The sequence below is a fragment of the Taudactylus pleione genome, unplaced genomic scaffold, assembly GCF_031769625.1.
Source record: "Taudactylus pleione unplaced genomic scaffold, aTauple2 ptg000256l, whole genome shotgun sequence".
NCBI classification, from domain to species: Eukaryota; Metazoa; Chordata; class Amphibia; order Anura; family Myobatrachidae; genus Taudactylus; species Taudactylus pleione.
The window spans coordinates 13,784,334-13,806,922 of record NW_028284658.1 but is presented as its reverse complement, the minus strand read 5'-3'; the positions used below and the strand labels follow the sequence as shown (position 1 = coordinate 13,806,922).

The window sequence follows — 22,589 nt, the reverse complement described above, 5'->3', positions numbered from 1 at the left end:
CTTCTGCCACTGAATTCAAAGTTCCCCAGCTCCAGGCTCTAACAATCAACCTCCAGCCTCTCCAAGTTTATCTAACAATCCCCACAGAACTTTGAGAAAAGGATATCTACATAAGTGTGTGTGTATGTACATAGAGAGATCATGTTTTGTTCATACTGTATTTATTTGTATTACAGTGTATTATTATTATTATTGCCTATGACACAGCCTTGAGAAAGAGTCACAATAGAATCAAAACGTCGGTGGAATTATGGCATGTTGTTAAAAAATTTAAAATGAAAATATAAAATACTTCAAACAATCTGGAGAATCCCTTCTTTCTACAGAAGAGTGCAATACATATAATATTTGTATTGATACCCATTTTGCATATTGTGAATTTGCCCGTTTAAGTTATTTTATGTAAACGTTTCAAAGGATACTTTAAATTTGACATGATATTAGCCACTCCCAGTTTTAAAATCAGTTCTGTAAAATAAACAGCAGTTGTGTTTAGTGCTCCGTTCCAATACCTGGATTCAGCATATAATGCACTCAGTGAATAAAGTAAATATCTGTATGCATTGTACCTTTTTACAATATACTTTTAAGAGTTTTATTGATCAGCCTAACCATTATTATCTTGCTAATGCCTTGATATTCATTAACAGTTTTCTTAATGCTACGTCTGAATCAGCAGACAGTATGAAACCACTTTCACCGTTCTTTGCTATAATACTTTTTGCGCCCGCTAGTTTGTAAAATGTACATTGATACATGTTTTCAGGATGTATGGTGTATGCTGAGAATTGCTCCACACATCATGAATCCTTATTAAGAGCCTAATAGGAATCTATAACACCTGAGCGTGATCTCTGCTTGAGTATGGAAAAGAATGATCTCATATTTTCCATACGCATTTGGATAAATTAGAAAATGATTTTATTGTCTGTAGTTGTTCTGAACAGCTGCTCCAATTTCTTCAATCTAATTCCTGTTCTTATACTTGGCAAAAAAATGCATGAAAAAAATATCTTAGAAATGTAGAGTGTGTAAACAAATGAATAACCCATTCACTTCCATATCACAGCAGACAAGATTTGCAAAATAACTTAAAATAGTACAGGTTTTTTTCCCCCACATTTTGCGGAAGGCTCAGCATGTATCCATGTAGCTCTCATGGCAAATGGATTTTCTCTAATCTATGTATCTATCTACTAGTAAAAATAGATTTGATATATATATATAAATTAATCAATAATCTGTGGGGTTAATTTATGAACCGGAAGACGTACTCCTATTTGTGCCTTCTTTTATCTGTTATGATAGATTTCTGTATGTGATAGGAATTTACATGTTGACAAAAGTAAGAGCAGCACTTTAAAGTCTGCTTCCTTAATTAATTTAGAAGTTATTATGGCTGTCTTTATTTAAATGACATTTTTTAATGAAATAGTTGAAAGTCTCTACCATCTCAAGTTACTTTGTGTGGTTAAAATGAGTCTACGGAAACAGTACTAATCTTAGAACTCTTCTCTAAATTATTTAAGTACCCTGACCTGTAATCACTATATTTCCTCCCTATTGGGTGCATTTTGCATTGGTTATACTTTAAATTATGTTTTTGTCATTAATACAGCTAGGGAAGTCTACATTTTTTGTTGTTTAGTTGGAGATTTGCATGTCACACATGACGCTGTTGAATTTCCTTGGATCCCCAACCATAGCAAGCACCTCCATAGTATATACTACAGTTACTGTACAATGAGTTATTACCAGTATTTGAGCTAGGACCATATCTTTGATCCTATTCTAAATATATTCTAATTGCATCACATAAAGCATAGCATTATGTACATCATTTCACAAAACATATGATGTAACACATATCAAGATAATAATGGTGAACTATGTATAAACTCCCTAATGGTTGAAGTCTATCGTTCAACCATCCCCCTTTAATAAATATTTAATTAGAAACCTTTGCTAACTAAAATAATGACACATGACAACTGGTGTTTAACAAATTGTTCAAATTTATTTAGATATCTAATAGAATAATTCTGATTGTATGGTGGCAGACAAAAAGAACAAAAAGCAAACAAGAAATTGACTTACATACAATACTTCAATCATTGGTGCTCAACTCTCTCATTGGTGTTCAACAAGCAGAGTCTAATTTCCTGATAGATATAATAATGTCCTAAATCCTCAACATTTGTGGGGAGAGTGCACCCAACTAATATAAAAATACCATCTTCACAAATAAACATCCATTCTTTCTGCCAAAACAAGGCAAAATGCTGCAGCACCGGCACCATACACTAAAGCTAAACAAAAGAAAAATAAAACCCAACTAAAAACCAGGACAATAGCTGTAAAATGGACCAACCCCATCTTTACCATAATAGTGCAAATCCCAATCTCGAGCACCATAAAATGGACACAACCCCATCCTTACACCTGCTATACTCAAAGGCACAGTCCATCAGACCATCTAAAGTCACCTTCGCTGAGACATAATGAGAAGACATATGGAATCTGACTATTGTAAGATAGACACAACCCCATCCTTGCTGCTCCTGACTATAGTATTCACCTCCAGGGGCATAGAGAAAATAACAAGAAGGCCAATCAGTGGATATCAATCGATCATTATAATAATATCAAAACTACAATTGCCCACATCAGGCAGTATCGAATTCTAATTCCCACCCACAACAACAAACTGAAAGACAAAACACACTTATCACCAAACACACCAACAGAGGTAAAGTAACAAAATGGTTAGTAAGAAAGCTGAATGGTAACTAGATCGGAAGTAAAACAAAAATCCCATTAAACTAATTAATGCTATTAGTGGAGAAAAACAAAATCTCTCACAGACTTCTGCAAAGCAGCAAATAGCTAATCCTCTGGTTAACATTCTATAAGAGAACCAGCAATGCAAAACTGCTAACGAACCATGTGAAAAATATATTAACGAAAAAATCCAAGAATTCTGACCAAATGAAAGTTACCAAATCATGCAACACTAAAATTGGCAAGCGCCAACATCATTTTAGAAATATATTAAACGCATTGAAATAATATCCAATAAAATAAAAAGGGGGACAGGAGAAGGGGCATTGATAAAGACTACTATGTAACAAATCCTTGACAAGGGTGTACCAAAATATATCAACAACATAAAAAAAACCAGGTGGAGCTAAGAGGAACTGGAGGGGGAAGAATGCACAAGTGCAGTTCTCCAAATGCGGAAAAATACAGGGGACTAGTAGTGAAAAAAACACACAAAATTGGCTAATATGGGAGTAGAAAAAGTTCCCTAAAATCACACCCAAAATGAAAACTTTAAACTGATGACTTGAAAACTACAACTTGACAAAGACAGACAACAGAATTGAGAAACAACCACACCCTCAACTGGCATAGATAGGTGCAGGGACAAAGACTATAGTAAACAAAATGTCATGTCCACACAGCCAACAGGTCTCATGATTCAGAGAAGAAGCTTCAACTGATATTCACTCAATTCGTTTGCCATCACAGCAAGTTATGTGGAGCAAAAACGAAGCTTATAGGGGGAAAAACAAAAACAGCTAATTTCTCCAGTCTGGACTGATGACCTGCCAAACATAAGGACAGCAGTTGCCAATTGGGGAGACATGAAACAATAAGCCTCCAAATTTAAGGCAGTTAAATCGAGAAAACACATCTACTAGAGCATTTTCCACCCCAGGAGCATGCTTAGCCTGAAAATGTATATTGCAAACTAAGAAATGCAATATAAGTCTAGTGAGAAGCCAAATGACCGTTAGTGAAGAATATTTCTGATGTCACGGGCTGGGAAATTGGAAGGGGTGGACCCGAGCTGGGTTGAGTGACAGAGACACCTGGACCAGAAGGGAGTTTGAATTTAGATGGTTTAATGTAATTCTTTAACATACAGATGAAAGAGGACTAACTGAGTGATGGTAAATAAAGTCCTTGGTGCAGAGATGCACAACTGCAGATACTTAAAAGAAACACAAAAGTCTCTGAGGTTCAGGGGGTACTGTGGAGGAGAATTGCAGGGTTAAATACTGTAGAACTTGTAGATGAGTTGAATACTGAGTTGAATACTGTAGCAGAGAAGAATATATCTCCGGGATGGAGTGTGCTGGATTGGGTGAGCACTTGGAATAGAACTCCGGGATGGAGTGTGCTGGATTGGGTGAGCACTTGGAATAGAACTCCGGGATGGAGTGTGCTGGATTGGGTGAGCTCTTGGAATAGAACTCCGGGATGGAGTGTGCTGGATTGGGCAGGAGTACTCCTGGCTGGAGTACACAGGAACAGAGTAACAGATAAACTGGAACTGGAACTGGAAACAGCAGGGCTCAGAAGCATAGGTCTGGCTAGAGCAAGAACACTATTGTACTGGCAATGAGACAGTCAGGGAAGAACGTTTATACCCCTGGCTGGATGGTGATTTACCTGGAGTCACTGGAGAGCGCTGCTGACTGGATGGGGTTGGATCACCTGACCTGATCCAAGATGGCCGTGCCCATGATCCGGATGTCTGGCATGCAGAAGCACAGGAAGTGCATGGAAAGGCAGCATGAACAGCTAGGCAACAGCGGGGATGCAAGGAACCACCTTCTGGCATAGGCCCCACTCTGGATTCCCCTGAAAGCAGTGGCCGGCGACTCAGCAAGCCGCGATGACACCAGTGCATGGGAAGATGCAGGGGTCTCTGACGGAGGTCTCTAGCATGGTTAGTTACATCTGAATGTGACCACTTAGACAATTCCCAAGATGTCACACTAAAAACTTATACTAGCATTACGCATTTTTTTGGTCCAAAGCTCCATGGCCACCACTATCAGGCAGAGCTCAAGCCGAAGATATATCCTGGCCAAACCTTCCTGAACCCAATCTACTGGCCAAGGTGCAGTGCTCCACGAACCATCAAGATAAGCACCTAAAGCTGTATTAATGCGGACATACATCTGTATAAAGATGTATGTCCGCATTAATACAGACCAGGGTTGGCCATATCAGTTCTCCATTCAAGTGGAGCAAAAAGAGGGACCAAAAACCGAAAGTTGAAGAAAATGGGCATCCCCCGTAACCCATTCCTGTTTTCTGCAAAAAACCCTGCCCATAAGGATGACCCTACAAGCAAAGTTAAACATTCCCAATAGAGACTGAACTTGTCTAAGAGAAACTTTACCTGTCTCTAAACTTGAATCGATGTCAGAAGATAGCTTAGTTACTTTCTCCAGGGGCAGCTGAAAACAACTATCAACAGAATCGATTTCAATACCTTGTAAAAAGAGAGCAGACACTGGCCCTTCCATTTTTCATGCAAATTCTGAATACTGAGTTCCGTGAACAGCGCCTTAATAGTTAAAAGAAGATTGGCACCTCTGGGAGAATCTGCAGGAACAATACAGAGGAAATCATCGAGGTAGTGTACTATGCCGGCTCCCTCTGTGCTGGCCAACACACAGCAGTCAGGAACATGCTGAATCTCTCAAACCAGGTGCATGTTACCGAACATCCTATAGGCAGGCATTTGTTTATGAAATTTGTCACGCAAATTAATCCTCATATACCAGAAATAATCCAGATGCAAGAGAAGCAAGCAAAAGGCAGACAACATCTACTGCATCTTGGCCAATAGCACAGCTGAACCAAATGATATACTATATAACTAGGACTGATAGACAATGCTACATACATTGGAAATCATTTTGTTGACAGAAGACCCGAGAGAATGTGAAAGATGCTGAAATAGTATATTAAACCTAGTACATATAGGCTAATTGCTACTGTGCTAATTATAAAACCGATAAATGTGCCGTGGCAATATACTGTACTAATCAAGACACAGTTTAGCATAAACTAATTTTTAATCTATAAATCCTTTTCAATGCAATTTATAAAATATGTGCACATTTCATATATAAAAATGTTTCAATGTAATGTAGTAATAGTATCCATTATAAAAACAAGTAAAAATCACCAAATACCAGTTAACTGCTGTCAGAATGTTTTATGGCATGATACATATATATATATATGCCAAATAAAGCCTTTCAATATAAAGGTGGACACTTTTTGGTAAACAGACTCTGTGCTTTAGTTTCTATATATTCTATATTGCCAATGTTACATTCACAGCTTGATTATGCCCGCAACATATATATATATATATGTTGTGGGCATAATCAAGCTGTGAATGTAACATTGGCAATATAGAATATATAGAAACTAAAGCACAGAGTCTGTTTACCAAAAAGTGTCCACCTTTATATTGAAAGGCTTTATTTGGCATATTTCACTCCAATGATGTTGTAAATTATATGCGGTGCTCCTGGGACAAATAATCTTAAAAATGTATTAGAGCCCACAATTCCGGAGCAGTAATAGTGTCATATAAATAAATGGCTTCACAGCTTTAAAAGCATCCAATGCTGATCTTTGCTACAACCACAGATACTGGTGAGTGGTATGGTGCAGAGGGACCCAGCGTGTGTCTTGTCTCCACGCTCCGTCAGCAGGGCCTGGCTGGTGTGGTCATCAGTGCTCAGACATGGAGTTAAAAGGGAATAGGTATGTAATGCCAGCTGTCGGGATGCCTCCTGTCACAATACCAACAGCGGCACCCCGATAGTTGGTATCCCATCAGGGGTCGGGTAAGTATACTTACCCTCCCCCCTTCTCCCCCTAACCCTACCTTCTTGTAGCCTAACCCTAACCCTCCCCACCCTTCACCCTAACACTCCCCGTTAGTGCCTAAACCTAACCCTTCCCCCTTAGTGCCTAACCCAAACCCCCCCAGTGGTGCCTGACCCTAACCCTCCCCACTAGGGATGCCTAACCCTAACCTCTCCCCCCAAAACCTAACACTAGACTCGCTAGCTTACCTAAAACTAACTCCCCCCCCCCCCCCGCGGGTCTTACCTTCTATTCGGCAGACGCCCTCCTTGATCCTGGCATCGGGATTCAGATAGGCGTTGGTATTTCAACGGCTATTTTAAGTCCATCGTCGGGATTCCAGCATCATGATTGAGACTGGTCTCTTAATCCCGTTAAAAGAGCGCTGAGCAATGTTATGCTTAGTTTCCTTTCCAGTCCACAGAGTGACAGCAATACCAGTGATACCACCAGGTTCTGTGTTGATCTCTGACTAGTTTAGCTCCTTAACAGGGGGATTTTTCAAAGATTATATTTACCAGTTGTCTTTTTGGGTATAACTCTCACAGGAGAAAGCACCAAGTCTGATATGGGAGGAGATTTGTACGGACCGGCCATACAACTAACCTTTACCTCCTTCATTACTTTTTCGAGAACAACCTCCTACACTTGTATATGCATTTAAAATTAAGGGGAGTACCAATCAGAACAAAATCCCAGTTCTAGTAAAAGTGCCTTGGTTCTGACTGGGTATAAGTGGAGCCATCTAACTAAAGGACCAAGGGGAATAGGATAGGGTGCTTTACTTTCCCAGATGGCTGGCTGGTCTGAGATCCCTCAGTAGGACAGTGACAGTCTTTTGCAGGGCACTAACCGCTGCATCAGAGTCACTTGTGTCAAAATTAATGCAACCTCACCTTGCAAATGGCACTGTTAAAGGCATTATTTTGTCCCTGATTAATATACTGAGGAAAGGGAGGCTGGGAGACAGGCGTTTTCCAGGTAAACATAGATTGGCTAGCAGTCAAAGATTGAGGGGTCTATTTACTAAGCAGTGTTAGGAGACAGAGTGAAAAGTGATAAGGTGCCAGCCAATCAGCTCTTAACTACCATCTTACAAGCTGTATTTGAAAAATGACAGTTAGGAGCTGATTGGCTGGCACCTTATCACTTTTCACTCTGTCTCCTAACACTGCTTAGTAAATAGACCCCTAAGTCACCTCCAGCCACACTTCTATGTCTTTGCAACTGAAGTCTAAAACAGCAACACCAAACTGTTTATGCTGGAACTCCTTGTCATAGGAGCGCAGCATAGGATCCTTCGTAGAATGAAACATTTCATGCACCATGTGCAGATACTTTTGCACATTGATATGTACAGATGGCCGCAGATACTTTAGCACATTGATATGTTCTGATGGCCACAATTCTTAATAGCATATGGAAAGCATACATTCCTGCAAGCCAGTTATGATAAGACCGTTAAGTCTCTTTACCTATGCCACCTTTTTGCGTGGACGTCTATAGCGCTGATTTTGACTTGGATATAAGAGCAAGTCCTTAATCTGATCATGTATCCGAAAATGCAGACATCACAAAATGGCTGTGTTAACACCACTAGGTACATTTCTAGCTGAGTTAGAGGTGCTTGAACCAGAGGATCTTGACCTACACACTAAAGAATCTGTGCTTATGCCTAATGAGATCTCTTTGGAGCCTGACCACCAGACAAAGAGAAATCAGTGCTGGACAAGGAAAACAAAGTAGCTCTTTAAGATTCTAGAGCCACCCCTGATGCCAGGTTCCCTGAAGAGCCCAACAGATCCATCCCAGACACAGATCTAGTCGAAGCTGCCGGCAAGGAACCAGTAGAGACAACATGCACTGATGACACCGATAGGCCTCCAGTCTGCAACAAATAAGACAGAACAGATATAATCTGAGTCTGTATTTGATCCCTGCACCTGGAAAGCTGTGTAACACTGGGCTTGTGCCACTAATGATGGAGCAATAGTGCCAACTAATGCTATCAGAGCATTAACTGCCATTACTGGGTTAGAGGTGGAATGCACAGTAGCAGCTACTGGAGCAGTGGGGCTTGTCACAGACCCTGAACTATGCTTATCTCCCTATGGATGCTGCTGAGACCCAATGCAGAACAACATGGGCATGCAACAAACAGGCGTGCTGAACATGTTGAGATAAAGGCAAAGTAAGACCAGACACTTGTGAAGCAGTGCCCACATAAGGAAGGACAACTTAGCCATCCACTGTGCCATCTGACAATAATGCTGCACCAGTGCTGGAAACCATGAACCTCACTATAAAGGCATTCCACCACTGTAGAGGAAGGGGTTGCAGAAGCGACATATGCTGTCGAGGGCGACACCAGCTTGGCAGCGCCACACTTAACTAACTGATGCTTACAACAAAAGTTCTGCACCTCTGGAGCAACATTACTATAGCCAATGTATAAAAGACTGTCCCCGGACCTCGACCTCAAGTCTGGCACCCACTATGTGGCGATGCAGACAAGAGTCACGGCCTTGACCTCTTATTCCACAGTCGCCATGTTGGAGGTGGCGTATGATGCCACGGACATGGACTCAGAACCCGCTCGCTAGGACCGTGGCTCTCTTCAGGAAGCAAAGAAGGCGCCCAGGGAGTGTGGACCTAGTTACAGTGGGCACTGCAGGTGGAGGGGAATCCTTTCAACCCATAAAATCACCAAGGTGGGCAGGAAGGGATGTCAAGAGACATAGCAGACATAAAAGCAAAAGAATAAAAGATCGGGGGTAAAACAGTAGGATGGTAAAGAAATCACAGAAAAAAGTGAAAAGAATTAATAAATAGTGAATAAGGATAATTACAAATGTAAAATACACAAATCTGCCAGGCAGAAGAATATCTGGGTCCAACTACATTTAATTGTCATTTGATAATATTCCATTGCTGTGTTTTCAACTTCAGCTCATTGGCAAGTACAGTGTTGCTGTAACTTTTATCAGCCAATCAGTTAACTTACTTCTTACTGTATTTCTCTGTTGAACATGTTGATTAAAATAAAAACTGCTCGAAGGTGAATGTAATCCACAGAAAAAACAAAGTTCAGATAATTAGCCTGTCCTGTTATTGCAGCAAAAAGATTTTAAACACCTTTTACACATCATGTCTTACCCAGTCATCTGTAACCTTGGCCAGACTGTGGCTGACATAAGCCACCAGTAATTGGAGCAGTGGTCTCTGGGGCTGATTCCCGATTAAGGGGTGGTGCGGGGTCGGGCTGCATTTCCGAAATGTTTTCCGGGAGTGGCAAGACGCAGTGTCCTTGCCTCGCAAGCCGGCCAGCCTGAGTAAGCTGAGACGTCGTCCACCATCGCAACCATCCACAACCGATGGTTGCGATGGTGATCCCAGCCTGTGACCTCTGTCGCATCGCTGGGATCGCAAATGCAGCAGGGGGTCATTCACCTCCTGCTGCATTTGCATAATAGCAAGGACGGAATTGCAAACCTGCCTGCATGCAGCTTTACAATTGCGATCTATGCTGAATCACCCCCTCTGTATCTGTATTCAATCATGAGGAATATAATAGTATGTTTTTTTCCTTGTGTTCTGTTAGAAACTGAACTGTAATCTATGTAAAAGTAACACATCTGTTGAGCTATTTCCTATTTACCAAGCAACAAAAAGATTGCGATAAACTACAATGCAATAGACCACTATGACTGTTGTACTTTGATGTTTATTAGGTATACTTCTCCACTCCATCACTAAATCAAATCAGTCGATGCACATGGACACCTTAGTGTAGCAAAACTAAAATTGTTTCAGCTGCAACTTGAAGATGTTCCCATTCTTCAATATGAATAACCAGCCAAATGAGTATTTCATATTGTGGGTGGATGTGAAGAACAAATACATCATAATTTTCTTCAATTTTAGTAAACAAACAATTTTGTATTATTTATAACATTCTGTGCAGCATGTCAGAAAAGCACTACATAAAATAGAATATTAGATTTTCCTCAGTAATATTCATGTACGCACCTGCAACCAAATAATGCATATTTATTGCAATATGTTCCCTAATAGCGTCCATAAATAACCTTGTTTGTAAAACTACATATAAAAATGCATCTGCACTTTCAGAATATAATAATTCATGCTTATTTCAGTGTAATTATGTTTTAATTATTTTTTAAGTATAGAAATATTATTTGAATATAAATATTAGGTGTTCTAACTTTATATATGATTCATTAAAAAAATTTCTTTTGTTATTTGCTGGGTTAAGGTTAGGGTTATGTAAGGCTATACCCTTGGGTGACTGGATATGTGAGAGTTGCACTTCACAAGTTTAGGTTGGATTATTCCAAGTGAGAATTATTACTAAAAAAAATGTTAGGAAAGACAAATGAATGCATATTTATTATGTAAAATAATTTGTAGTTATAAATCATATACAGTACTAGTATGTATGTTATACATACAGTGTGCTATACATATACTAAATGTTGATGTGTATGGGTTGGACAACTCCTCACTCCAGAAATCCTGTGCTTGCCAGGTATGCCTATATTACTACCAGTGTTGAAAGGTGTGGACAGTGTCTTCACAGTGTTATTAACAAAAGTATACCTCATATTTTCCATATATTAAAGCTAGATCCACTGTTAGCTGCCTCATTTCCGGATCGATCAGATCTGGTTTTTAGAAGAACAAGAATAAAAAAAATCATATTTGTCTCCTAGGGGTAAGGTTACTAAAGTTTCTAAAACAGATAAGTGGTGGTATTGCCCATAGTAACCAATCAAATTCTGTGTCTAATTTTCTAGAATGCAATAAAGAAATGTTAACTAGAATCTGATTGGTTTAGGAAAGAAGCTTTGGTAAATCTACCCCCTAGTCTTTCATCACAATCAACAGAAATACATGATAAATCGAATTTCTTGAATGACATCCAAGAGTTTTTTACCTGCATAAATTGTAAAGCTTGTAATCATGGAATGAAAGGGGCTAAAACCTTTAAAAGATCCTTGGTAAATGGAAAGAAAAACAAAGTAAAGGGATATATTAATTGTAATATCAGATATGGCGTGTATTTATTAGATTTCGGCTGTGGTAAACATGTGGGAAAAACCAAGAGAGCATTAATAATAAGAAAATTAGAACACAAACATCAAAAATGGTATAGGAAATCATAGTGTCCCTAGACACTTTAAACAATGCCGCAAAAGTGTCCCCGATTCTTTAAAATATATGAGTCTGGAACATGTTACCCTGGATAAAAGAGGTGATGATAATTGAATCTATTATCATGGAATCTTCACCTGTATCCAAAATTGGCCACATATATGTGATCTCCCCGCCCTTATAGATCCACTTGTGAAAGTAGCACTCATGGCAATCACTGCGTATTTGTAGATCTATGTTTATTGTTTGTTCACCTCTGAATAGCCTACAATTCTGCCTACACGCCCACAACACATCCTCAGAACACTTAGCCCACTTGGGAATGCCCAGTTGCTAACCAGTTACACCCACTGAGTTGAGAGTGTAGATGCAAATAATATGTGTAGCAATTGCCCGTATTTGCTCAAATTTGAGTGTGCTCAGCTTTAACGCATGTGCAGTGTAAAAATATCTGAAGATCTTTCTGATGAAAAACAGACATTTTTGCAACTCTGAATAGGGTCCACCATTGTATGTTTGGTTTCATTGTCCCTTTCTTCCTAGAAGTGTATTGCAGCAAAGCTTATTGCAATAAGTGTTTTCTTCACTTTATAACAAAATCAAGAATTTTGAGTCCCTAATGACTGAATAATTCCACATTCCACATTATGCTGCATCATTGATACTAATCAGGAACATTCTAATATTACGATGCTTTAAACTTAACTACAGTACAGTATAGCCCTTTTTCGCTTTACAGTCATTTTTTAAATATATATAATATATCTCATGGCTTTCATGCAAATTTATGTTCATTTGAAAATACACATATGCAAATATACACATGAATACTTCAAATTAGCAAACGATTTCCTTAAGTGTTATGTTCATTGTTGTAGCTATAAACTTGCTGAGGGTTATATACAGTATAGTAAAATGATAATATTCCTTCCTTCCTTTTTTGGTTTTTTAAATAAAATGAATGACAGGGAATCTGTTTTAAAACACAGTTTTTCATCCCACTTCACAATGGGCCTGATTCAGATGTGGATGGTACCGCACAGCAGCAAGGTAGGGGCTGTGCAATACTGTCCAACTAAAATGCAAATGCAGCAGGTGGTGTCTGTAGGAAATAGACACCTCCTGCATGTATCTGCATAGATGCTGCTTCATATCACCATCGCGACCATCGGTCGTAATGGTTGCTGCCTTAGCCAGGCTGTGTAAGCCAAAGCACATTTCCAGGAATGCAGGACCCGTCCTGCACACGTGCAGAACTATCAGGTTCATGCTAAATCAGGCCCTATATACGCGTAATTGGCCCTAACCAATTTGGTGCACTAGGCAATATTTTGGCTGGTGCCCCCTAGCAGCTAATCCCTCTATACTACAGTCTACATGCACACTCCACCACCTATTCAAACATGATACTCAGGGTCTCATTTATCAACTAGTATTATCACTCAAAACAAGTGAGAAAACTTGCTGCATATGATAAATGGTGCTCCAGCCAATCAGTTCCCAACATGTTTGAAAAATGACAGTTGGGAGCTGATAGGCTGGTGCACCATTATCATACACAGCGAGTTTTATCACACGTTTTCAGTGTTAAAACTTGTTGATAAATGAGGCCCTTAGTTTTCCTTTACCTCTTAGGTGTTCCTCCCTTTACTTTCTTCCTCCTCTTTCTTCCTTTAGGAGTCTGGAAGAGAACATAAAATTGTGATTCATTTGCCCCCATTTTAATCTCTCTCTCTCAGAACAGAACAGCACCCATTTCCCCTCTCAGCACAGCACCCCTGGCCTCATCCAGCATCCCACATCCAGAACAGCACCTCTGGTCTCACTATGCACCTCTTTCCAAGCACAGCACCCCTCAACCAGCACAGCACCCTGGCCTCGTTAATTATGTTCCCCTTTCCCAGCACAGCACCTCTCAGTCATCCAGCACAGTCAGCACCCCTAGCAAGGCTGGCCTCTATGCACCCCTTTCCCAGCACAGTCAGCACCTCTCAGTCATCCATCAACACCCCTCTACCAGCTGAGAGCTCAGCTGACTTACTTGAGGCCCCATTATCAACGATGCATAACCCCTTTAGCTCTTGCTAATGGGTTATATCATCCTTTCTGTATTCAACAAACAACGGTAATCTAAGATTACTGCTGTTTGTCACAGCATCATTTTCTCCATCTTTAGGTGGCTAGAGCAATGCAGTCCCCATTGCCGACAATGGGGACCCTGCGCTGCCTTTCTGGCTTTAGTGAAGCCTTTCAGGCACTGCCAGGTCCCCTCCAGGTTAAGTGCTAAGCACATGCACAGACGGACCGTTGTGGCCACCCTTGCTTGTATTTCCAGCTCCTGAACTGTCCCTGCTGGACTTGGTGGGCACTGGGCGGCTGATGGAGACAGAGCTGTGAGTAGAGGAGTGGCTACGGCTGGGCATGCGCAGCATGCCCTCCCATGGCCATTTTTAATTGCTGTAGCCCAGTGGCGACAATAGTTAGTGGTGGGCCCAGGTGCAGATAGCAAGAAAGGGACTATCTGTGTGCACAGTAGGCAAGCAGATGAAAAATGGGTGTGGACACGTGGGGAAGGGGCATGGCCTCACAGCACATAAGGTATCAGTAGCGCCATATAATGCAGATCGTGTTGCAGTGAGCATCATATAATGCAGAGAGCATTGCAGTGAGCATCATGTAATTCAGAGTGCGTTGCAGTGAGCGCCATATAATGAAGAGGTGCCATATAATGCAGAGTGTCGCAGTGAGCGCCAAATAATATAGACGATTGCAATGAGCACCACATAATGCAGAGAGCATCGCAATGTGCGCCATATAATGCAGAGAACATCAGTGACCCACAGATAATATAAACACACCCCTCACACACATACTGTACATATAAAACTAATACATCCCCCTCCCCACACACACACACTACATTAATACACCACTGTCACAAGTCGCTGCACTGAGAACGCAGGGTGAGAGGAATGCCGGGCGATTGTTTGCTGGACTCCTCCCCATCAGCTGTCCATCATCCTTGGTCTGTCCTGGATTGGCTCCTGTGGCTATTTCCTGCAGGTGCTAAGGCTGCTCTGGTGATAGCGTTTCACGTATTTCCAGTTTTGGTGTTGTCTCCTGTTATCCAGTTGAGTACATAGTCCTCCTGTCAGCTTTTATTACCTGCCATTTGTGTCATCTAGGTAGCATGGTCCGTATATCTACTACCTGCCATTTGTGTCAGCTAGGAGGCATGAACCGCATATCCACGCTGCCACTTGTGTCATCCAGGCAGCACAGACAGCACTCAGTGTCAAGAGTGCGCAGTTCTGCATCCAGCTGCTTGTGTCAACCCGGCAGCACAGGCCGCACTCCAGTGTCCAGCTACTTGTATCAACCTGGTGGCACAGCCACAATCCAGCATCCAAAGTATTCAATCCAGTGTATCACCGCTTGTGTCAATCCGGCGGCACAGGTCCTTCATCAAACCACCGCAGCCAAGGCTGCTGCATGGCCCAAAAGCTGCATCTTGTTCTACGGCCCACAGGCCACAGCTTGGCTAGGTTTTCCAGCCCACAAGGCTACTGCATGGCCCAAAAGCTGCATCTTGTCCTATGGCCCAAAGGCTACAGCTTGCCAAGGCTGCTACATGGCCCAAAGGTCGCATCTTGTCCTATGGCCCTCAGGCCACAACAAACCAAGGCTACCAGGCCTCAAGGCAGCTACACTGCCCAAAGGCTGCATCTTATCTCACTGCCCTCGGGCCATGACTAGTCAAAGACTTACCAGCCCTCAAGGCTGCTCCATGGCCACAGCTAACCAAGTGTTCCAGCCCACAAGGCTGTTGCGGGACTATATCCTCTATAGATAATACCTGTTCCCTAACATTATCACCAGCCCAAAAGAGAGAGTTTAGCTATATTTAGGGTATTCTTCTTTTTATCTATCATGGATCCTGCTCAAATTCTGGCAGGACAAATTCAGGTTCTGACCCAGAAAGTGCAGGAGTTTTCCCTTTGTTTAGAGGAGACTCGAGGTGCTCCAGACCCTGCGGTGTTTGAACCTCAGCTCAATCTGCCTGACCGGTTTTCAGGGAACCGGAAGGATTTATTGAATTTGCATACTTAATTTTAAGCTCTGTCCCAAACCCTCGGGCTCGCAGGTCCAACAAGTTGGGATCATAATTTCATTATTACACGGAGACCCTCAGACTTGGGCCTATAGTCTTCCCTCCACTAGTATGGCATTATAGACTGTGGACTCCTTTTTCACTGCATTGGGTCTACTTTATGATGACCCCGATAAAGCGGCTATGGTGGAGGCCAGTCTCAGGTCCTTGAAACAGGAGAACAGAGCAACCGAGGACTATTGTACGGAATTCTGGAAATGGGCTGTCGATGCGGATTTGAATGACCCGGTCTTACGAAGCCAGTTTCATTGGGGATTGTATGATCAAATAAAGGATATCCTAGTCCAACATACTTCTCCAGATTCCTTAGATGACCTCCTGAGTTTGGCCATTCGTATTAACCGGCGACTCCGGGAGCTCAGAGTAGAAAAGAATCTACCTTCTCTGCCTCCACGATCTCCGGTATGGATGGCTTTGTCTGAGCCTGAAGAACCGATGCAACTGAGAGTGTTTTGTCTTCCATCCGAAGAGAAACGTAGGAGACGTTCATTGGGTCTTTGCCTCTACGGTGGCGGTAAGGGACATTTGGCCCAGCTTTGACCAGTAAAGTTGGGAAAAGGCATGGTCTAGATGAGCTAGGGGAGGTACATCTAAGCCTTGCATCCATCTCTCTGGAAAATTCTGTCCACAGTGATCAATTTACCCAGCGCTCAAATTTCGGTCCCTGCCTTCATAGACAGTGGAGCTGCGGACAATTTTATGGACCTATCTTTTTTCGAGACTTTGTGTCTGAATCCCGAGTCTTTGTCTACTCCTGTGTTGGTTATTGGTCTAGATGGAGCAAGTCTTTCTAAAGTTTCAGTTGTCTTCCGGACCCCTCCTTTGCAATTGTCCATTGGAGCTTTGCATCGGGAAGAGCTGTCATTTCTCCTTCATTGTCCGCTGGCTCCGGTCGTATTGGGGTTACCTTGGCTGAAAAAACATAACCCAGTGATCCAATGGCAAACTGGTAAAATCCTTGAGTGGGGATCATCTTGTTTTTCCCAGTGTCTATCTCAACCCATTCGTCTTGCTGCTGCCATCTCATCCGAATCCTCATCTATTCCTGCTCCTTATCAAGACCTGGCCAAGGTATTTTCCAAGAAAAGAGCTGACGTTCTTCCGCCTCACTGTTCTTTTGATTGTGCCTTGATTTGTTACCAGGTGCCAGGCTTCCTAAAGGCAGATTATATGCATTGTCCATCCCAGAGGATAAAGCCATGCAGGAATATATTCAAGAGACTCTGGACAAGGGAATCATTCATCCTTCTAAATCCCCAATAGGAGCGGGTTTTTTCTTTGTCCAGAAGAAGGATGGATCACTCTGACCCTGCATTGACTTCCGTGGACTGAATAAGATCGCAGTCAAGAACACGTATCCCTTGCCGCTCATCTCTGTTCTCTTTGATCAACTGCGTGAAGCTTCCATTTTTTCTAAAATAGATTTTAGAGGTGCCTATAATCTCATTCCCATCAGGGAAGGAGGTGAGTGGAAGATGGCATTTAACACGCATTCTGGACATTTTGAGTATCTAATTATGCCATTTAGCATCTCCAATGCCCCAGCCGTCTTTCAAGATTTTATCAATGAGGTGTTAAGGGATTTCCTGGGAGTCTTTGCAATGGTCTATTTAGATGACATCCTCATCTATTTCAAGTCTGTGGAGGAAATCGTAGGCATGTGAGGCAGGTCTTGTGAATATTGTTGGATAACAACTTGTATGCCAAGCTAGAGGAATACAAGTTTGATGTGAAAGAGGTCTCATTCTTAGGCTACATCATATCTTCGCAAGGTTTATCTATAAACCCTGGCAAGGTGAAGGCCATCTTGGATTGGGAACAACCCACTATGTTGAAGGCCATCCAGCATTTTCTGGGATTTGCAAATTACTATTGCAGATTCATTAAAGCCTTCTCCGTTGTCTTGCCCATCGTAGAACTTACTAAAAAAGGAGGTGAGGTCGCTAATTGGTTGGCCACTGCCATTCAAGCCTTTGAAGCACTTAAGGTGGCTTTTGTGTCTGCTCCTGTTCTTCGACATCCCAAGCCAGAACTTCCATTTGTTGTTGATGTGGACGCATCTGAGATTGGAATAAGCGCTATCCTCGCTCAGAAGGATCTCAAAGATGGCAAGTTTCATCCTTGGGTATTCTTTTCCCGGAAATTTGACTCTGCAGAAAGGAACTATGCTGTTGGCAACTGGGAGCTTCTAGCCATTAAATGGGCGTTTGAAGACTGGAGGCACTGGTTAGAAGAGTCTAATCATGTGGTGACGGTTCTCACAGACCATAAACATTTGGCCTATATTGAAATGGCCAAGAGGTTGAATGCAAGGCAGGCTCGTTGGACTTTGTTATTCATCATTTTTAATTATATAATCTCCTTCCAACCTGTGTCTAAGAATATAAAGGCGGACGCCCATTCTCGAAGTTTCTCCTTCAATCAGCCTCGAATTACTTCGGATGAAACCATCATTCCGGCTTCAAGAATTTATTTAGCCTTGACTAGAACCTTGGTGGATTCTTTTAAGCAATGCCAGTCTGAAGCTCCTCCTGAAATGCCTCCAGAATTGATGTTTGTCCATGAGAGATCTCGTAAGGCAGTCCTGAATGAGTTCCACTCGTCCAAAGCTGTTGGTCATCCAGGCATTGCTAGAACTCTTGAACTACTTTCTCATTCAATTTGGTGGCAGTCCATGTCTCGTGATGTTCGTGAGTGTGTGGCGGCTTGTGATGTCTGTTCCAGAAACAAGACTCTCCAGAATACTCATTCTGGCCTGTTATGTACACTGCCTACTCCTTCTAAGCCTTGAACCCATATTGCAATGGATTTTGTGGTGGATCTGCCATCATCTTCTTGCTGTTCAGTCATCTGGACCATTGTGGACCGATTCTCGAAGATGGTGCATTTTGTTCCCCTCAGCAAATTGCCTTCAGCTAAAGAATTGGCAGTACTCTTTATCCAACATGTTATTAGACCTCATGATCTTCCATCAGACATTGGGCCTGATTCAGACCTGGTCACTAAGCCACGATCGCTCGCATGGCGTGCAAGCGAGAATATGGTAATCAATGCATTTGCACGGGCGCTCGCCTGCAACCAAACTGTTGCCCAATAATCTACAATGCTCCTCCTCTAGCTAGTGAGCGACAGAAGTTAGCGAACAAGCCACTCGTTTTTTTTGTTTTTTTTTGGTGATTGTGCATGCAGGGTATTCTTCATCAGTAAACCTGTCATGTTTCAATTGTCTATCTGTTTATCACACAGCATATGTTAATAGATTGATGGCAATTATTTAATTAATTAACTTAAGTGTTGGGCAAATGTTGTCTTTGTTCCCTTTTTTTGTATGTAAATAAACTTTATTGTCCAAATGTCATTTCCTTTGCTTTGGTTTTTTCTTTTAACCCTTCGTTGTTCTTTTGGGGTGGTTTTGGTTTTGTTCTTTTCTCTTAAATGTTTTCATGCTACTAAGTGCATTTTTAAAATTTTTCTGTATTTATATATATAGTTATTTTTTGCCCTTAACTTTGCAACTGCACCTAAATGCATAGAGCCAATCATAACTCGCAATATTATGAAATATTAGTGTCACATAACTCATGCAGTATCCAATAGAAGTTATCATATGTGATCTATGAAACTTAACTAGCCAATCATCTTTTATTTTTTCCTGTATAAATTGTGTTTACTGTTAAAATCGTCATTGCCATCATGAGAGCGGCAGTGTTCACACGCCGTGAGCTGGCCATTATGGTCCAGGTAATGGACTGTCGCTTTGGCCACTCTAGCCCCCCCCATCCCCAACCATGTAAAAATGCAAGCTTACGCGGAAGTGCACCGTTGGCTGCGTATGGCAGGGTACAGGCAGACCATTGTGCAGCTGGAAAGGTGGTGGTCCGACTTGCGCCGCCGCTCACCTGACCTCCTGGCTTCTTTATGGCTGCGTATTCGTCACCGTAAGTATGACTTATTAAAATGAGCAATTTGCACAAAATTTATTATGGCCCTTCTGCACTTTTATTAATGTTAGAGACAGTAATGTCTGTGCAACTATTGTACAGTATGACCCTACTGTACTGTAGATATGATATTAACCGGTAATGTATGTGCAACTATTGTACAGTATGGCCCTACTGTACTGTAAATATGATTTTAACCAGTAATGTATGTGCAACTATTGTACAGTATGGTCCTACAGTACTTTATATTATGTACAGTATGTAACCTAATTGAATTTTAAGAAAAAAAACAGTATCTGCTTAGTGAAAATATAAGTATACTAAATTCATGTTTAAAATCATAGTAAACAAACAAAATTTAATCCAAATATATCCTTCACTTAGGACAACAGTGGATACGGAGAGCAAGGAGGAGGGCAGGCCGACTCGCCATTTGGCAAAGCCCCTCCCCTGCCCACTCCTCCGAAATGTCTCCTCCCCCCCCTGCCCACTCTTCCCAAATGTCTCCTCCCTCCCCTGCCCACTCCTCCCAAATGTCTCCTCCCTCCCCTCCTCTCTCCTCCCAAATTACCCCTCCCTCCCTTGAACACTCCTCTGACTTTTCCCCTCCTTCACCGGCAACATATGGGAACATGTCACCGTATCCCCCCTTTTCCAGAAATGCAGGTAATATTTACTTAATTTTTAATGTATTTCAAATATGTCCTTTATTGTAACTATCATGTATGTGTGTGGGGCTACATGGTAATGTAATTAAGGGTGAACATATATTTTTTTATATTTGTGGCCTTGTTCACATAACCACAAGTGTTAAGTTTGCCACATAATAATGTGTACACTAATATTGTGGGTATTTATTGATGGTGTGGTCACTATAATTGGACACTACTACAGGATGTCTTTTTTTGGGTAGTTATTTTGCTATGCCTACACAGTTTTGAACGTTAAAACAATAAAATACAAACATATAAGCCAACATTGTCTTTGGTGCATGTTGAAGCATACTTGAGGTGTCACCATATTAAATTTAGGCCTGAAAATTTTTCAAAATCAATTTTGGCACATTTTTTACCTACAAAGTAGATTCTTGATGCCTTTACCAAAAAAAAATAATTAATGTTCAAATTTCTTACAATTGTAGCATCAACATCATATGCTCACTACTACTATATTTTCTTGTTGCTAAATCATAAGTTAAAATTTTTGGACCACATTATCCTTTCAATTTACAAACTCAAAAATGTTGTTTTCAGTGTGAGTTTAAACACAGATAACTATTACACATTGTTTTTTTGCGCACTTATTGGGTTTTTTTTTGTTTCAGTATTTGAAATAAAACCTAATTATCCAGTTTTACTATATTAATTCTGTGAACAAAGTAGCCTACTGTGAGCTGTGCCATGCCACACGCCCACACATGCCTTGTGTCGCTGTTACTGTTTGTGACATTTGGCCATATTAACACTTGTATATCTCTTCTTTAATAACCACCATATAGTGCCCTACCCTCTCTTACTATGAGCCCATGGCACTTTCTGTTATTTCTTTCTTTTCTGTCAGCTATTTTAAATTTTGCAAGGGAGGCCACAACTGCAGATTTGGCCCCTGATCAGCAAATGAATTACTTTAATCTCTGTGTATGTTACCATCAATTTCATGTGTAGTAGTATGTTTTGTAAATGTGTAAACTAGCATTGACACATTTGTATTGTATTTTTTTATTTTAAAATTTGGGGACATATATGTAATTTTAAAACTGTTTTGTGTTTGAAAAAAATCATAATTTAGTTTGGGCATTTGTTACCAAGCCATAACTACATTGTGGCGCAAACCCCTGGCACAGTTTGCAACATTTAATGTGCCCAATCTTTTGCTATGCATGTACAGATGTGTACTTATGTTTCAGCTAGAGGTCACCTTAGTGCCCACCCTTAATGTTTTTTGGGGGGGTTTTGTTTCTAATACTTTTGGTTTTTGGACAAATTTATGTTTAAAATTTCTAAGTTTGTTACATTCCCAACAGATCCTCGGATGTTGTCTGAACTGATGATTCAGGAGCTGGAAGAGGCCCGCTTCCATTTAGCCCACCTGGATGGCTGCTTCAACAACATCATCTCCTTGTTGCGGAACAATTAACGGGCACCTTTTTTTTAGCTATGGAAATGTTCCTTGTTTTGTTATTAAAATTCTGTTTAGTTAAACCACAGAGTTATTATTCACTGACAACCACATTCTGAACCAAGGTGTACAACTGATTTTGTATGTTTTGCAGGGTAAACAATATTTTTATTTTAGATTTAAGTTATTGACATCCATTGTCAATTCAATGGGTAACAGTAACACCACATTTCTACAGGTTTTTAAAAATACCTAGACTGGGTTTTGTATTTTTAGATTAGTTTAGAATTGTTCAGATTTTTATGCAAAAACTTAAACAAACCCAAAACAAAACAAAAAAGCAGATTAGCCCTATTACCCATATCTAGCATATGTTATGAACGCATTTTGTTAACATTGGGGCTAAAGGAAAACTATTTTTTTAAATAAAGGATGTATACATTCTGCTGCACTTTTTCAAAAAGTGCAATCCTGATTACCTCAAACACACATTCACA

At 41.0% G+C, this 22,589-nt stretch overlaps 1 long non-coding RNA gene across 1 annotated transcript in view; it reads left to right on the top strand.

The window, feature by feature from the left end:
• The window catches only part of LOC148514957 (uncharacterized), a 132,530-nt gene extending 110,422 nt beyond the window's left edge, over positions 1-22,108 (top strand). Inside the window, exons 4-5 of the long non-coding RNA XR_015879449.1 lie at positions 20,359-20,640; positions 21,998-22,108. This is a non-coding gene — a long non-coding RNA (uncharacterized LOC148514957). The remainder of the gene's footprint in view (positions 1-20,358; positions 20,641-21,997) is intronic.
• Positions 22,109-22,589: the final 481 nt, after the last annotated feature.